At 54.2% G+C, this 16,632-nt stretch overlaps 1 long non-coding RNA gene across 1 annotated transcript; it reads left to right on the forward strand.

Annotated features, from left to right (window-relative positions):
• The first annotated feature begins 5,164 nt into the window (after nt 1-5,164).
• On the forward strand, nt 5,165-6,872 carry LOC142870446 (uncharacterized). The gene is made up of 3 exons (XR_012918819.1): nt 5,165-5,352; nt 6,176-6,461; nt 6,791-6,872. It is a non-coding gene; the product is annotated as an uncharacterized LOC142870446 (long non-coding RNA).
• Nucleotides 6,873-16,632: the final 9,760 nt, after the last annotated feature.

The following is a 16,632-nucleotide window of genomic DNA, read 5'->3' on the forward strand; positions in this document are numbered from 1 at the left end:
TCCCAACTACTTGGGAGGCTGAGGCAGGAGGATCACTTGAGCCCAGGAGTTGGAGGTTGCAGTGAGCTAGGATGATACCACTGCACTCTAGTCAGGGTGACAGAGTGAGACCCTGTCTAGAAAAAAAAAAAAAAAAAACATGCCCAGTGTGTTCATTGCAGCATTATTTGCAATAACAGAAACAGAAACAACCTTGGTCTATCAATAGGAGACTGTGATGTGCCCAGACAATGGAATACTCTGCAGTAAGGAAAGAGCCTGAGGCGGGTCTACAGTACAAATGGTGGGACACCCACAGTTGGCACTGTATAGCTCTCATCATGTGCTAGCACCTCCCATTGTGTAATTCTCACACCCCTGTGAGTTCATTACTGTTATTACCCCATTTTACAGATGAGAAAACCAAGGCACAGAGCAGTTAAGTAACTTTCCCAAGGTTGCATGCTAGTAAATAAGAGTGAGGATTCGAACCCAGACAAGCTGGGTAAACAGCAACAACCCTCTCTCTCTCTCTCTCTCTCTCTCTATATATATATATACCTGCCCCCATCCAAATCTGTGTGCACACACGTACACATGCATGCAATGGCACAAACAACCGTTGTGGCACTCCACAGCCCACCAACCTGACGGCATCTGACCTTTCCAGAGCAAAGGGGGTGGAGGGCGATGTGGGGGTGGATGAGACTTTCACCCCGTCTGTGTGGAAGACTGTTATTTTGCTTCTCTGGTTGTTTTGTTTTCCCTTTCATTTCACTCTTCCCTGCAGCTACCCCCACTGTGAAACAGACTAACGCAGACTCTAGCCTGGCCGCTGGGCTGCCTCTCCCGCTGTCCCCAGCTCTACCCCCTGGGGTGGGGGATACAGGGAACAAAGCAGTCTTGCTCAGCTTTGGGTTTCAAATTAGACTTTTTCAAAGCCCACAACAGAAACAATAGCCTGGAGAACAAGTTTCCCACTGTGGGAGCCTTCCATACTGGGGCCTTCCCTGGGGAAAGCGGTTTGTTGGGAAATGAAGGGTCTGCTGGCAGCCACAAACAGGTTTTACGCAGCTGCCCAGGAGTGGACAGTGGTGTTAGGGGAGGGAGGTGTGTGTCCCTGTTCCAGCTGGCAGGGTGGCCTGAGACATGCCCCGACATTCCCCCTGCCCACCCGCCCAGGCCCTGGCCCCCAGAGGTGCTGGGTGCCTTCAAGCCTCAAAAAGAATAATTCATGGCCGGCACCGTAGCTCTCGCCTGTAATCCTAGCACTCTGGGAGGCCGACGCGTGTGGATTGCTCAAGATCAGGCATTCGAAACCAGCCTGAGCAAGAGCGAGACCCTGTCTCTACTATAAATAGAAAGAAATTAATTGGCCAACTAATACATATAGAAAAAATTAGCCGGGCATGGTGGCGCATGCCTGTAGTCCCAGCTACTCAGGAGGCTGAGGCAGGAGGATCTCTTGAGCCCAGGAATTCGAAGTTACTGTGAGCTAGGCTGATGCCACGGCACTCACTCTAGCCTGGGCAATAAAGCGAGACTCTGTCTCAATCAATCAATCAATAAAATAAAATAAAAGAATAATTCAGCCGCGCCTGAGGCGAATGAAGCCAGAAAGGTCCGGAGGCTGTGTCGGGCCCTCAGGCCTCCTCAAGCTGCAGGGGGACACCCTCCCTGCCCTGAGGACAGCAGCTCTGGCCAAGTGAGTGTCTGTAGGCCCAGAGGGCTTGGCTGCAGGAAGGGAGGGTCCTGCTGCCTTCATGTGGCCTGTGGACCTGTGGACAGACGGCTGCTCAGGCCCCGGTCAGCAGCAGCAGATGTCACAAGGACCACGGCCAATGACCAGGCACTGAGGGGCAAGACGCCCTCAGCGGGAGGACAGAGAAGGATGTGAGGACTAGGTGTCCCCTTCCTGATTCTGAAACCAAACTTAAGCCTGTGGTGCTCAGATCTGCCCTGGAAGAAGAAGAGAAGGGACAGGGAGAGAATCTAGCTTCATGACCCATCCGTGGTCTGTGGAATGCAGTGGGTCGACAGAACAGAATAGAATCAAATCAATATTGGGTGTTATTTACTACTCAAATATTTAATACTTAGTCTTACAAGTATTAATTATATCATTAAGTATTATTTTATGAAACTCTTGCTACTCTTGATTATTGATTAAATTGTTGCACTGACTTCAAATTGCAGTGGATTTCCTACTGTCAGTCAAGGTCAAAAATACAAGAAAAACTTTCTCAAAGACTACAGATTCTAAGTGTGAACATAACATAATATTAAGTTGGCAATATTAGGTATTTTGCTGCCACTGAGCAGAATTGCAGGACAGTGAGCCAAGTTCAGTTATTAGAGACTTAGAAAGGGCTGCATTTTTCATACCAACTTTTGTGTTCAAAATCTGAAACTACAGCCATTTGCTTGATTTTTGGTACAGTGAGGATACAACTGTATAACTTCTGTAATTTAAAAAATTTTAATGAATGTCCCTGCCACCATGAAGGGACCAGTAGGCCAGACAGGCACAAACTTGGCCATTGAGAGAGGAGATGGTGGGAGCTCTGATGGGGTGAGATAAGACACAGCCTTGGGCTGTGGGCGGGGCAGAAATGGCCATGGGCTAGGGAGGGCTCTCAGCCAAATGCTAAAGGTTAGCGATGAGTCAGGCAGGTGGGGAAGTGTGTGAGATCTTCCTATCCAGTAGAAGAGAGTGTCTGGCCCCGTGTCCTCCAGGCTGGCCCTAGAAGGGTGTGTCAGACATGAGACTGGGTAGGGCAGGGCGCTGCCCAGGGTGAGAAATCCACGGGTCAATCCCAAGGGACAGTGCCACCTGGTGGATCCCAGGTGTAGGCACCAGGCCACCAAATTCACTTGTCAAAGCTCTACTCCAATGTGACTTTTTTTTTTTTTGAGACAGTGTCTCGGTTTGTTGCCCAGGCTAGAGTGAGTGCCATGGCATCAGCATAGCTCACAGCAACCTCAAACTCCTGGGCTCAAGCAATCCTGCTGCCTCAGCCTCCCGTGTAGCTGGGACTACAGGCATGCGCCACCATGCCCGGCTAATTTTTTCTATATATATTAGTTGGCTAATTAATTTCTTTCTGTTTATAGTAGAGACAGGGTCTCACTCTTGCTCAGGCTGGTTTCGAACTCCTGACCTCGAGTGATCCGCCCACCTTGGCCTCCCAGGGTACTAGGATTACAGGCGTGAGCCACCGTGCCCGGCCCAATGTGACTATTTTTTCAAATAGAGCCTTTTCAGAGGCAGTTTTGTTGTTGTTGGGGACAGGGTCTTATTGTATTGCTAAGGCTGGAATGCACTGGCCCAATTATAGCTCACTGTGCTCTCCAACTCTTGAGCTCAAGAGATCCTCCCACATCAGCCTCCCAAATAGCTGGGACGACAGGTGTGTGCCATGACACCAGGCTAATTTTTTAAAACATTTTTTGTAGGCCGGGCGAAGTGGCTCACACCTGTAATCCTAGCACTCTGGGAGGCCGAGGCGGGTGGATTGCTTGAGGTCAGGGGTTCGAAACCAGCCTGAGCAAGAGCAAGACCCCATCTCAACTATAAATAGAAAGAAATTAATTGGCCAACTAATATATATACAAAAAATTAGCCGGGCATGGTGGCGCATGCCTGTAGTCCCAGCTACTCGGGAGGCTGAGGCAGTAGGATTGCTTGAGCCCAGGAGTTTGAGGTTGCTGTGAGCTAGGTGACACCACGGCACTCATTGTAGCCTGGGCAACAAAGTGAGACTCTGTCTCAAAAAACAAACAAACAAAAAAAAACATTTTTTGTAGAGAGGAGGTCTCACTGTTGCCCAGGCTGGTCACAAACTCCTGGCTTCAAGTGATCCTCCCACCTTGGCCTCCCAAAGTGCTGGGATCACAAGCTGGAGCAGAACCAGCCCTGGGGGCTTGGAGAAATGAGGTCATAAGGGTGGTACTCTCATTCAATAGGAATAGTGTCCTTATGAGAGGAAGAGACTCCAGAGATCTCCTTATTCCCATACAACACAGAAAAGGACAGCAAGAAGGCAGCCAGAAAAGAGAGGCCTCATCAGGAACCATCCCTGACGGCATCTTGACTTTAGGCGTCCCTTCTCCAGAACTGTGGGAAGATTTCTGTTGGCTAAGCCGCCCAGCGCCTGGTGTTTCATTGTGGCAGCCTGAGCAGACCAATATCACATGCGGAAGAGGGGCTCAAGGTGGGTCAAAGGTGTAAGGCTGGGCGCTGCGTCCCCCTTCTCCTCTTCCTCCATCTTTACAGCTTTGCAAAGCCTGCAGACCTTGCACAACAGCTGCCCTAACTGTATCCTGTTACTGACAGAACATCTCCGCCCGGACCCGCCCACGCCCCACCAAAGCAAAGCAGGAAGACGCCCCCCGTGCAAAATATCCTGCCCTGACCCCCGGAGACAGGCAACAACAACAGCTAGCCCCCTATAAAAGCTAACTCGCAGTCCTGGGCGGCGCGACTTCTGGGGCCCCTGCTCTGGGACCCTTGAACCTCCCCCGGGAGCGCTTTCAATAAATGCTACGTTTGTTAGCATCTATTCGGCCTCATTACTTTTCTTCCACAGCCACAAAACTTACAAAAGGGAGAGGCAGGACCAGCTACATAATTTGCAGGGCCCCGTGCAAAATGAAAACGCTGGACTCCTTGTTCAAAAATGATTGAGAATTTCAAGACAGCCGCAGCAAAGCACTAACCTTGTGCTGGGCCCCGTGCGGCAAACAGGCTGCACACCCACGAAGCCGGCCCCGAAGAGGGGCGCAGGAAGAGGCCTTGGGCCAGATACAGAGGTCAGGGTCCAGGTGGACGGCACGCTGGGGTCCCGGTACCGGCTTGTGCGCAGTGAGCACGGGCAGGAAGCCACGAATTCCACAGGAAGACTGAGGGGAGGAGGACGCGGCAGAGACGCCTTTGGGAGGTAGCCTCAGCTGTCCATACAACTCCTCCTGCCCTCATCCTCAAGGGCGAGCTTCCGCAACGGTGTGTGTGTGTGAGGGACCGAGTGTGTGTGAGCGTGGGGGTGTGCGCATGCGCGCCACGTGACCCGCGCTCTCCCGTCCACGTGCATTGGCGCGGGCTGACCACCTGACCCACACCAGCCAATCGGAGATCTCTCCTGAGACTGGCTGCGGTTGACGTCAAGTTAGCCAGGAAGCTATGGCTGGACGTTCTGCCCCCTTGAGGGAGCTGCGGAGAAGGAAAATGGCCGCTGAACACTGCTGGGGTCCATTACATTCTCCATGTCCCTGATCCCGTCCTTTGTGGACATCTGGCTGCGCTGCTGCCTTGAGGTGCCCCGAAGTGCTCTTATCTTTTTAGTCAATGCCCCTCTGTCGATTCCACGAGCTCCGGTGGGTTTCCGTTCCTTGCTAGGGGCTGGGGAGAGCTTCGCTGAAGAAGGGAAGATGAGCTGGGCCCTGAAGGATGAGAAGTAGGGAGGGGACCTCACGGTGGGGGAGTGGAGCTCCTGGTGGGGCAGAGGAAGTGTGCACACCCGGGAGGCAGGCTGGGGCGGAGACCTGGGTGATGGAGGGGCAGGGCAGGCCGAGAGAGTGGGAGACCCAAGGGGCCACAGCAGGACTCTAGAACCCCTAGACCAGGGGTCTTCAAACTTTTTAAACAGGGGACCAGTTCACTGTCCCCCAGACCGTTGGAGGGCCTGATAAGAGTTTTAAAAAAGCTATGAACAGGCCGGGCGCTGTGGCTCACGCCTGTAATCCTAGCTCTTGGGAGGCCGAGGCGGGCGGATTGCTCAAGGTCAGGAGTTCGAAACCAGCCTGAGCAAGAGCGAGACCCCGTCTCTACTATAAGTGGAGAGAGATTGATTGGCCAACTGATATATATATATAAAATTAGCCGGGCATGGTGGCGCATGCCTGTGGTCCCAGCTACCCGGGAGGCTGAGGCAGAAGGATCACTCGAGCCCAGGAGTTTGAGGTTGCTGTGAGCTAGGCTGACGCCACGGCACTCACTCTAGCCTGGGCAACAAAGCGAGACTCTGTCTCAAAAAAAAAAAAAAAAAAAAAAAAAAAAGCTATGAACAAATTCCTATGCACACTACACATATCTTATTTTGAAGTAGAAAACCAAACCGGCAAAAACACCTGCATGTGGCCCGCAGGCCATAGTTCGAGGACGCCTGCCCTAGAGTTAAAAACTTGTTGAGAATTTCAGGTCAACAACAGCAGAGCATTCACCTTGCACCGGGCCCTGTGTGCAGACGCAGGCTGTGCACTCAGAGAGGCAGGGACAGCAGGCCCAGGAGAGATGGCAGCTCATGCTCAAGGGGAGACTGAGGAAATGCCATGCCCTTTGTCGTCGGGCCAGCGGGCAAAGGGCCTTCCCGGGGGCTGCTCCATGGACTGTCCCCAGGCCTTGCTCAGACTGCAGACCCCAGAGCCACCTCAGAGGTCACAGCTGTGTGGGGTGCTCTCCAAGCACTTCCTTCACACTCCCTCAGGTTTGCTATTTTTACATGGAGCGTTCTGGGTGCCTGGGTGGGAGGCAGTAATACGAGAGAGTGGGAGGGAGAAGGAAGAATACATTTCTTTATCAAAAGACTGGATTTGGATTGAGGGGTTTTTCTCTTCATTTCTGAGGGGGAGCACTTCCTTCTCAATCCTGAGGAAGTCCCTCTTCATCTGGTTTTCTCCTTTCAATTTTTTTTCATCCATTTATTCATCAACTCATTACTTCCTGTCATTACGTGTTACTGTGGGTTTGAATGCCACCACTGCTGCCTGCCAGCGTTTGTTCTTAGCCACATTTCTTCACCTCTCTATGCCTCAGGTTCTGAACGTGTAAACCGGGGGCTGACAAAGGAACCTTCGTCATAGGACTGTTGGGAAGATTAAATGAGTCAGTACATGCAAGGCGCTGAGAACTGTTCCTGGCACATAGGGACTTCACACATGGGCTCTTGGTTTTTGAAATACTGACAAAGCACCTGCTCTGTGCTGGGCCTGAAGGATTGAGAGACACATAAGACAAGGCATCTGTTCCTCATGCACCAGGCATTCAGTAGTGGCTCGCACAGAAACAAGTGATTCCAGGGCAGACGTTGCATAGGAATGTGCTAGAGGGAGCATCCGGGTACTGTGGGAGAGGGAAGTGAGTGGCTTGCTGGAGCAGTTATGGAAGGCTTCATGAGAGAGGGTTTTTGAAAGATGAAGAGGAGTTTATATCCCCTGGAAAGAAGCAGATAGAGGTCATTTCAGGCAAAAGAAACTGCATTTAGCAAAAGTGTGGAGGCAAGAAAAGGCTTGGTGTGTTTGGGAAGCAGAGAATCGGTCATGGTGGCTGTAAAGTGTATGGCCTGGGCAACAGTGAAGGCAGACAAGAGGCTGGAGTAACAGGTGGGAAAATGCGACAAAACTGTCTGGCCTGCGATTTCTGGCTTACTGAGACATGTAGAGGAAATATATGCCCTCTCCTAGGGTAAGACAAGAAAGAACTGAGTCCCAGGAATTCCCTGAAGAGCCATCTTCACTCGTCTATTCCTCCTCTGCAGAAACATCTGTGCCACTTCCGTCCCAAACCCCTTCGTAGTTAGGGGGCTGGTGGTATGATTTCTCCAGCTAGTGGCCTTGCCCAAGCCTGGACTCCAGCTTTGACAGGCTGTGTCTGAGGGGCAGACAGGACAAGTTGGAGCTAAAAGGGGACCAGTGTCCAGACTTGTGGTGTTGCCAAGTCACACCAACCCTCAGGTCTCCCTGGCTCCTCCCTGAGCTCCGCGTCCCCCACCCTGAGCTCATGCCCTTTCGTCTCACGAGGTCTGCTGCGGCTCAGTGTGAACTGGCTGACCAGTTCCCTGCTGGTGACACCTGCCACCACCTCCAAATGCTTTCTCCAACTGCCCTGCATCTTGTTCAGGCCAGTGAGATCCTGAGACCTCTCCCTGGGCAGCTTGGTCGGGGGGCAGCCTCTGGCTATGGCTTAGTGTCTGGGGAGGGGTCAGGAGATACACTCCTATGGTTTTTCTGGGCCTGTTAGTGATGGTGCCACACCTTTGTTTTGTCTTGACTCTTGGAACAAATTGAACCAAAGGAATTTCAGGACTGAGAATGTAGGGAAGGAATTTTGGGGTCAGAGCCATTTAAGACCTTCCTAGGGCCTAGGGCCCGTTTTTCCTAAAGGCCTTATCCCACAAACCGTCATGCAAACACATGTCACATTTCACAGCAAATAGAATTCTTTAACCACACCATGTCCAGGTGCAGTGTACTAGTTGACAAAATATTTGTGCATGATCTCACTCTGTTGCATGGACTGGAGTTCAGTGGCATCATCACAGCTCATGCAACCTCAAACTCCTAGGCTCAAGCAATCCTTCCGCCTCAGCCTCCCAAAGTGCTGGGATTATAGGTGTGAGCCACCGCGCCCAGCCTGCATGATCAAATATTAACTTTGATTTTCTTTTCTTATTTTGAAGCCAGTAATTTCCCCCAAGCGTCAGACATGGTAGGCTCTTCCTGCACTGGGTCTGCGGCAGGAGGCTGCGAAGACCCCCCAGGCCCTTGCTATCTGCTTGGCTTCTGCTGCTCAGCATGCCTTCTCCCACTCCTCCCTGGCTGAGGCCTGATCATTTTTCAGGTCTTGGCTTAAAAGTCGCCTCCTCTGAACCCCTCCCCCCTCAGACTGTGTGAGCCACCCCTCCTGTGCCCCACAGTGTCTGTCCCCTGTCATCACATTGCCTCTTCACTCCTTGGTCACAAGTCAGCCTCTGGCATCAGACTGTGAGCCCCAGGAGGGTAGGGTCTGGCTCGCATTGGCCTCAGACCAGCCTTCCTCTCAACATGTGATGCCACCAAATGCCAGCAGGTAAACGGAGCAAAGGACTTGGAGCCAGCACTGGGGCTGGTCCCCACCGACCTCAGAGTGACGGCAAGAGCTACCACTTGGGGAGCCGCACTCTTGCTTCTAGCTCATCTAGGAGGAAGGTAGCGTCATTAATGAGCTGGATTTGGCATTGAGGAAACTGAAGCGCAGGGCAGGTAAGAAGCTGATCCAAGGTCACACAGTGACTTCAGTGTCCTTAACCACAGGTGCTTCCCTGAGGGCTGAGTGAAGGCTGACAGAGACTTAGCATGCAGTTCTCACATGCTAAATGGCGGCTGTAGTGTTTGCTTCCCCAGGAGGGAGAGACATGAAGAGTGAGACCTAGTGGTGGCAGCCTTTCTTTTGAGGTGGGGTGGAATTTGCTCCTTACCTCTGAGTTCTGGGCCGCAAGGGGGGACTCCATGTCTTCCTGGTGACGGGCTCTAGAGTCCAGAAGGAAAAGGTGTGTGAGGGGCTGGAGCCAGAGGAATTCAGTGTAATTGATGCATGGGGGAGGGGAGGAGTGGCCCAGCCAGGCGACATGTGGGGTCTTGAGATGGAAAGGGGTCTTTAGGGACCACCCCTAACAAAACCTATGTGGGGCTGGGGGCCTCGCAGGCACTCTTGTGTACATACCTCCCTCTCAGGTCCTTCTTGGCCTGGGGGCTCTGACCATGAGAAAGTTCTTGTGGACCCTGCGAGGGCACCTGCCTGCTCAGAGCCCACATGGGTCACACCTTCTCCCTCCTCTCCTGCAGCCCTCTTGAGCCTCGTCCAGGCTTTTCCCACCCTCAGCCAAGCGCTTGCCTTTCTCTCCTCTGTCTCAACCCCGACCCTGACGGTCAAGGCCTTTAGTCCCATCCCATTCGCCTTTCTAGGCTCCTGGCCCATAACCCCTCCCAGGCCAGGGCCCCACGGGCCAGTTAGCTTGGCACTGCTACCGGCCCGCCTTGGGCTCTTGTCTATGGGGTCCTCCCCATCCCTGTCTCTCCCAGATGTGGTTACAGGCCCATGGCAAGTGTCACCTTGGTGGGAGAAGATTCCTCTGACCCCCAGTCAGGGCCGCTCTGCCTCTGACTCCCAGGGCATTCCGCCCCATATGCCTTTGGCACAGGCTGGGCTCATGCTGTCTGTATTGGTTTCCTGGGGCTGCCGTAACAAATGACCACAAACTTGGCAACTTAAAAAAACAGAAATTAATTCTCTCGCAGTTCTGGAGGCCAGAAGCCCAGAATCAAGGTGTTGGCAGCGCCGCTTCCCTCTGCAGGCTCTGGGGGAGAGCCCAGGCCACACCTGTCTCCCAGCTGCTGGTGGCTGCGACAGCCCGCCTTGGCTCAGGGCTTCACAGCCCCAGTCTCTGCCTCCATCTTCACGTGGCCTTCCTCTCTCTGTGTCCCCATTATCTGTGACCTCCCTCTCTTTTCCCTTATAAGGACACCAGTCGTTGCATTTAGGACCCACCCTAAATCCAGAAGGATTTCCTCTTGAGACCTTTGACTTAATCACATTTGCAAAGACCTTGTTTAGGTCACATTCACAGGTTCTGAGGGTTAGGACTTAGACAAGTCTCTTTGGGGGGGCACATTTCAACCCCCTACAACCATCCCATCGGCCTAGAAGCATTTGGGGGGGTCAGGGATGGTGTCTCCTCCTCCACATCCACATAGAAAATGCTCTTTGGAAGAAAGGAAGGTCTCGTTAACCAGCTCACTGACTGGGAATCCAAACACTGTGCCCAGAGCAGGTGGCTGGGGCTTGGGTGTGGGGTGGATAGAATGGCGGGGCACAGGTGAGGGCCCCAGAGATCCTCTGGCCGGCTTCCCTGCCTCCCCCAACACAACGTCTCTGCAGAGGGTAAAGAAGCAGCTCCTGCCAGGCCGCTCTCTGCCAGGCACCAAGGCTGGGCTTTGCGCCAGGTAGGGCACCCAGCAACTGGGACCTGGAGGGAGCTTGGGGCCTTGTGTCGAGAAGACCCAGGCTGGGGACCAAGGGCTCACGGATTACAGCAGGTAGAACTAGGGGTGGGTGGCAGGCTGGCCCCAAGGCTGTTTGGACTCAAATGTAGGCGGCAGTGACGCTTGGCATGCAGCCTGAGGGCACAGATGGGCCTGGGTGCCCTGGTGGGCAATAGCTGGCCCACAAACCTGGCCGGGTGCCGTGTCCCACCCTCCAGGGCAGCGGGGGTCCTCAGGGCCTCCCACTCTCAATATGGACATTCCCCGGAGGCTGTGGCAGACAGGTGCCCTGGGCATGTGCTGGGTGGCTGGGAGGGGGCTCTTTGCCCTACCTCCAGAGTTGCGGCTCCCTCCTGAGCTTCGTCTGCCCTAATGCCGGTGGCAGCTTCCCCTGACCCAGGAGCTGTTAGTTACAGGTAAAGGAGGCAGCCCAGGTGTGTTTGGGTGTAGTCCGTGGGGTGGGGAGTTGGAACAGGAGAGCAGGGGGGCAGAGACCAGTGCTGGGAGAAGGAGTCCCCGCCATCCCTGACAGCATTTGCTTACACCTATGAACACTCACTGCCCAGCCTGGGCCAGCTCCTCAGCACCCAGCGGGCAACTCTCCAATGAGCCGTGTTGGCCACAGCTGCTTCAAGGGACCACTTCCTTGCCCTGGCGCAGAAGGGGGTGCATGTGGCATCAGGCAGGTCATAGCATGACAGGAGCCCCAACTGGGAACAAGGGAAGGGAAAGGGCTCCTCGAGAGAGAAAGAGCTCAGGATTTGGAGCCAGGACTCGTGGGCTTCACGCGGCCAGGCCCAGTGACTTTAGCTGTCCCAGACTTGGGTTCCCCATCAGCAAGAAGAGTTAGGAGCAGCATCGACCTCACAGCTTAATGAAATGAGATTATGACTATGAAGAGGGCTTGGAACACGCCCACAGGCCCCAGCTATTGCGGCTTTCACTGCTGGAGTCCCTCCTGCTTGAACCCTTTGATCTTCACAAAGCTGCTCTGTGTCCACAGCCGGAACCCTGTGATCACAGCAGTGTCCACAGCCTCTCCCTCCTCTCTGGCTGTCGGGGAGGACTCTGGACTTGGGAGGCTGGAGCGGGAGGAAGGGGGTTGGAGGGGCCAGAGGCCTGGCTGGAAAGGCCGGAGAGCTCATGCTAAAGGAAAGCGTCGCAGGATGATGGGGGAGGCAGGGGGTGGTGGAGGCCTGAATAGCGGGCTTGGGAAGGAGTTTGGAGCCAAGGTGGACAGGCATTTGAGGGACGGCAGACGTGGCTAAGAGAAGAAGGGAAGAAGGGTTTTCGCCAGGCAGTATGAATACATTTCTCTGGCATTGTCTAGACAGGCTTCTGGAAAGGTGTAAATCACTTTTCAGCCATTTTAGATGCTAGACTGGTGTTTCTTTAAATATGTCAAGACAGACTCAAAGTAGTGTATGTATCGTCCACACAAAAATCCCAAGGCAGGTTTGTTCTGGAACCTGCCTACTGGACGCTCCCTACTCCCCGGGGCTAGTAGCTGGCACAACATGATCTCCGTGCTGCAGGGCTTCCTTCTGGAACTGCTGGTCTCAGCCGGGCTACACTGGGAGCCGCACTCTCCCGACACTCACTCCCTTTCAGCCATTCCCAAGAGGCCCAGGCTCTTCAGACGTCCCCCAGAATCCAGCGCTGCCCTGGGGGACACTCCCCTTCTGCCTGTGGGTCGGGAAGGTTCTCTGTGCCCAGCCTCAGGTATCCCACAAACTGGGGATCATCTGCCCTGATGTCACCGAGTGCTGTGAGGATAACATAAGGTCGTAAGCGAGAAGGCGCTTGCACAGTGTCACATGCTACGTCAATTCTATTATTGTCGTTACTTCGAAGAAAATACGGGGGAGCGTCACGCAGCCGCCCTCACTGCTGAGGCTTGCCGCACACCTGGCACAGGCTCGTTAGTCTCCTGCAACCTGGGGGGGTGAGGATGGCTTCATCACCGTGTTCCAGATGAGCCCATTCAGTTCAGGGGAGGGAACCGCTTGCCCAGACTGGGAATTCAAGTTCATGTCTGCCCGCCCTCAGAGCATCCTGCTGCGCCTGTCTTAACAGTGACAGAGTTGGGCCCGTGGCACACGTAGGGCAGACAACTGGGCCAGGGTCGGGACAACAGAGAGCCGCTTGCTGGAGCAGTGGCCTCGGGCCCTCATTCCAGTCTTGTCTCCAGAACGGCCAGCTGTGTGGCCTTGGCCGGCCCTGCCTTTCTCAGGGTCTTGAAACTGACTCCACACACAGCACCCCCAGGGGGCTGAGATGGAGCATCCTTTGGGCCAGACAGGACAATGGCTCACCTGATGTGCCCTTGCTCCTCAGGAACTGGTCCCCATTGTCCCAGAGGCCAATGAAGAGTGAGTAGGGGCCCCACTGGGAGACGGTGCAGGTGGCCCCACTTCAGGACACAGCCAGGGACATCCCCACCAAGACAAGCTGGTGAAGAAGATGACCAGGAAGCAGTGACACAACTGGCTCCAGCTACTCGAGCTTGGAGACTGAAAAGCAGGCTCAAGACAGATGGTGACACCAGGGCTGTGGCCTTCATTGAGTGTCCCCCTAGTCACACCTAGACTCTAAATCGCTTGGGACCTTCCTATTCCTGGGGAGGTTCCAAAGGCCCAGAGAGTCTCTGGCCAGAGGTAGGTGATTCAGATCACCTTTTCTGCGGCCACCACAGCTTGAGCACCTGAGAAGCAACGTCACCTGCCAGGGCCTTATGTCCTGCTAGGGACCCCAGACAGCGTGCACCTTCCAGGCAGAGCGCCCTCTGAGAATGGGCTCTGTGCCTTGCAGGGTCTGCAGGGGAGGCTGCCAGTGGGCTCGACTTGCCCAAGTGCTGTTCCCAGGCCCGCGCCTTGGCCTTGGCCCTGACCACAACTCGTAGTTAATTCCAGCTATCGCAGAACTTCCATCTGCTGTCAGCTCCCTGGTTCCCTTGCTAGTCAGACTCCAGATGCCACTGCATCCCCCTTCTCCTCATCACTACACGGAGGTCCAGCTTCCCCCCACCCTATCCTCTCCTAGTCTCCAGCACTTCATTCATTTGTTCACTCGACAAACATTTATTGAGTACCTAGTGTGTGCCAGGCACTGTCCTAGATGTCACAGACTGTCTAAGATATACTATAAGGAAGAAGGAAGACAAAGTCTGTCACAGTATGGATTTAAGAGCAAAGACTCAGGAGCCAGGCTGCCTAGGTTCAAACCCTGGCCCCACTGCTTTCTAGCTGTGTGTCATGAGCAAGTGACTGAACATCTCTGAGCCCCAATTGCCTCAACTGTAAAATGAGGCTAAGAATAACATATCCCCATGGGATTGGGGTGAGGCTTCAATGCCTTGTTATGATGCTAGAAGAGCACTTGGCCCACAGTAAGTGTGCCACGTGTTTGCAGTGATCAGTCTAGTGGGGGGTGCAGAAAATGAACTATAAACAAATGAAACGATTGGAGTGTATGGCTGGTGTTTTGGAGGAAATAAACCACATGGTGTGGGGGACATTAGTGGGCATGGAGGGCTCCTCTAGGTGGGGTGGTCAGGAGGGTCTCTCTGATGAGGGGACTTCTTTAGGGTGTGATGTCTGGAAGATGGAAGGAGCAGTCTTGGTGAGAGCAGGGAAACACTTTCTAGGCAGAGGGACCAGCAAGTGAGAGTCCCTGAGGCAGAAAATGGCTTGGCAGGTGTCTGGAAGGCCATAAGGCCCAGGAGGCAGGAGCTCAGTGGTGGTGGGGGCACAGTTCAGAGAGGCCAACAAGGCCAGGTCACTCAGGGCCTCTCAGGCCACGTCAACAAGTTTCCCTTCTATTTCCAATGAAACGTGCAGCCACACAAGGTGTTTTTGTTTTTGTAAACTGTATTGAAGCATATCACATATGTAGAAATGCGCAAATCCTATGTGTACGCCATGAATTTTCACGAAGTGAACACACCCAAGAGATGGGCATGGATCAAAACCACAATGTGGCCAGCACCCGGAGCCCCTTAGGCCCCTTCCAGTCACCACCCCATGGGAACGACAGCCCCAACTCCTAACAGCACAGAGGAGTTTTGCCTGTTTCTGAACCTCCTATAAATGGAATTGTCATCATGTGTTCTCTGTGCCTGGTGCTTTTCGCTCAGCATTACGTCTGTGAGATTCACTCACCTTTTGTCAGTGGCTGCAGCTTTGCTTCTTCTCTGTGCTTCTCATAGCCCTTCGTGTCACTGCACCACGAGGATTTACAAATCCCACTACTCATCAGCATTTGTGGTTTCCAGTATGAGACTATTCTCAACACTCTAGTCCTGTCTTCTGGTGCGCATGTGTGTGCTTTTCTGATCATTGAAGAGACTAAACGTGGAGTTGATGAGATCGTGTTCCAAGCGCGCTCCAGTTCCTGCGCCAGCTTAGAGGGTTACACCAGAGCTGGACTAGCCTCAACTTTGTCCTTTGTTGCTCCAAAAAAGCTTCTCAGAGTCTACCTATTATGCACCAATGGCCGTCAACTCCCCACTCCCTCCCAAATCACAGGAACCCCGTCATCCTCAGGCCTGGGTGTCCTCATGAGAATAATGGACTCAATCATACCGAAGCTGCAGATGGCTGTGAAGGTTAAGTTAAAAGGGAAAGGGCAGTGAAAGCCCAGGGCCATTACCAGCTGCCACCTCCCCACCTGCCCCCCTCCCCACCCCTGCATAATTAATGCCCTCTCTCCTTCCTCTTCCAGGTCCAGGAAATGAAATGAAGACAAAGACCCCTCCTATGGGCGAGGGTAAGACACAGCCCTCCCTTTCCGTAGCTCCCCAGGGTCCTGCTGTCTAGACCAATGCTCCCAGCTCCACAAGACCAGCCTCCACTGAGAGGGCAGTGCCCTCGGCTCCAAAGGCCCAGGGTGTCCACGACCACTGCCGCCTTCGCACACTAGCGCCCTATCTGGGATCCTGCTCCCCTTCCCCACCCCTGCCCCCATCCCTGGAGAGGCCTCCTCAGGTGCCCACCCCGCCTGCTCTCCTCCTCGCTGTGTCCACAACATAGGGCATCTTCCCCTGCCCCCGCACGCCCCCGCCCCGCCTAGTGCGTGCCATGCCTGGTCGCCAGACTGCGCGGGCAGGGAGGGGCCTGTCCCCTGTTCCCGGAAGATGGAAGATCGCCCACACCTGGCGCTGTGCCCAGCGCCTGGCGGGGGCGTCATAAATATCTCCTGAATGATTCATTCATTCCTTTGGAAGAGGAAGCATGACCCCTAAGTGGTTAAGAGTATGGACTCTGAAGTCACACAGATCTGGGTTCAGGTTCTGGCTCCGACCTTTGACTCTGTGACCTTGGTCCTCTCTGAGCCTGTTTCCTCATGTAAAAAGTGGAGTGACCGCTCTCTGATTAGGCCATGGTGAGGATCAAGTGCGACGATGCTGTCAGGGACCAGCACGGGTCTGGTGTACAGTGGCAGCTCAGTCACGGTGGGAGGGTGGTCGTCCTTTTGGAGAAGGAGAAACTCCTGCGCTGCTTGTCGGTCTGTTTCTTTGGCTCCAGGGAGGTGCGCAATATCAGGTCCGTTTTACAGATAAAGAAACCGAGGCCTACAGAGGAACAGGATAACCCCTTGGGCGGAGGCTGAGGCTAGAGCCCAGTCTTGCTGACTCTGCCCCTGGCCAGCACGTCCCCAGCCCACCCTCTTCCCGGGCCCTAGGAGTGAGGGGCTGGGCTTTGCCCCAGGACGCCCCTGGACCCGAGGGCGCGCTTGGGTTTCTCGGGTTTGCACCCTGGAAGCGCCGCGCTGCTCCGGCGAGCGGAGAAAGCGCCCGGGGTTGTCACTTTAAATTAAAGAGGGAGCGGGCGGGCGGGTGAGCGCGAGGGAGCGCGCGGC

Source organism: Microcebus murinus, chromosome 4 (genome assembly GCF_040939455.1).
Source record: "Microcebus murinus isolate Inina chromosome 4, M.murinus_Inina_mat1.0, whole genome shotgun sequence".
NCBI classification, from domain to species: Eukaryota; Metazoa; Chordata; class Mammalia; order Primates; family Cheirogaleidae; genus Microcebus; species Microcebus murinus.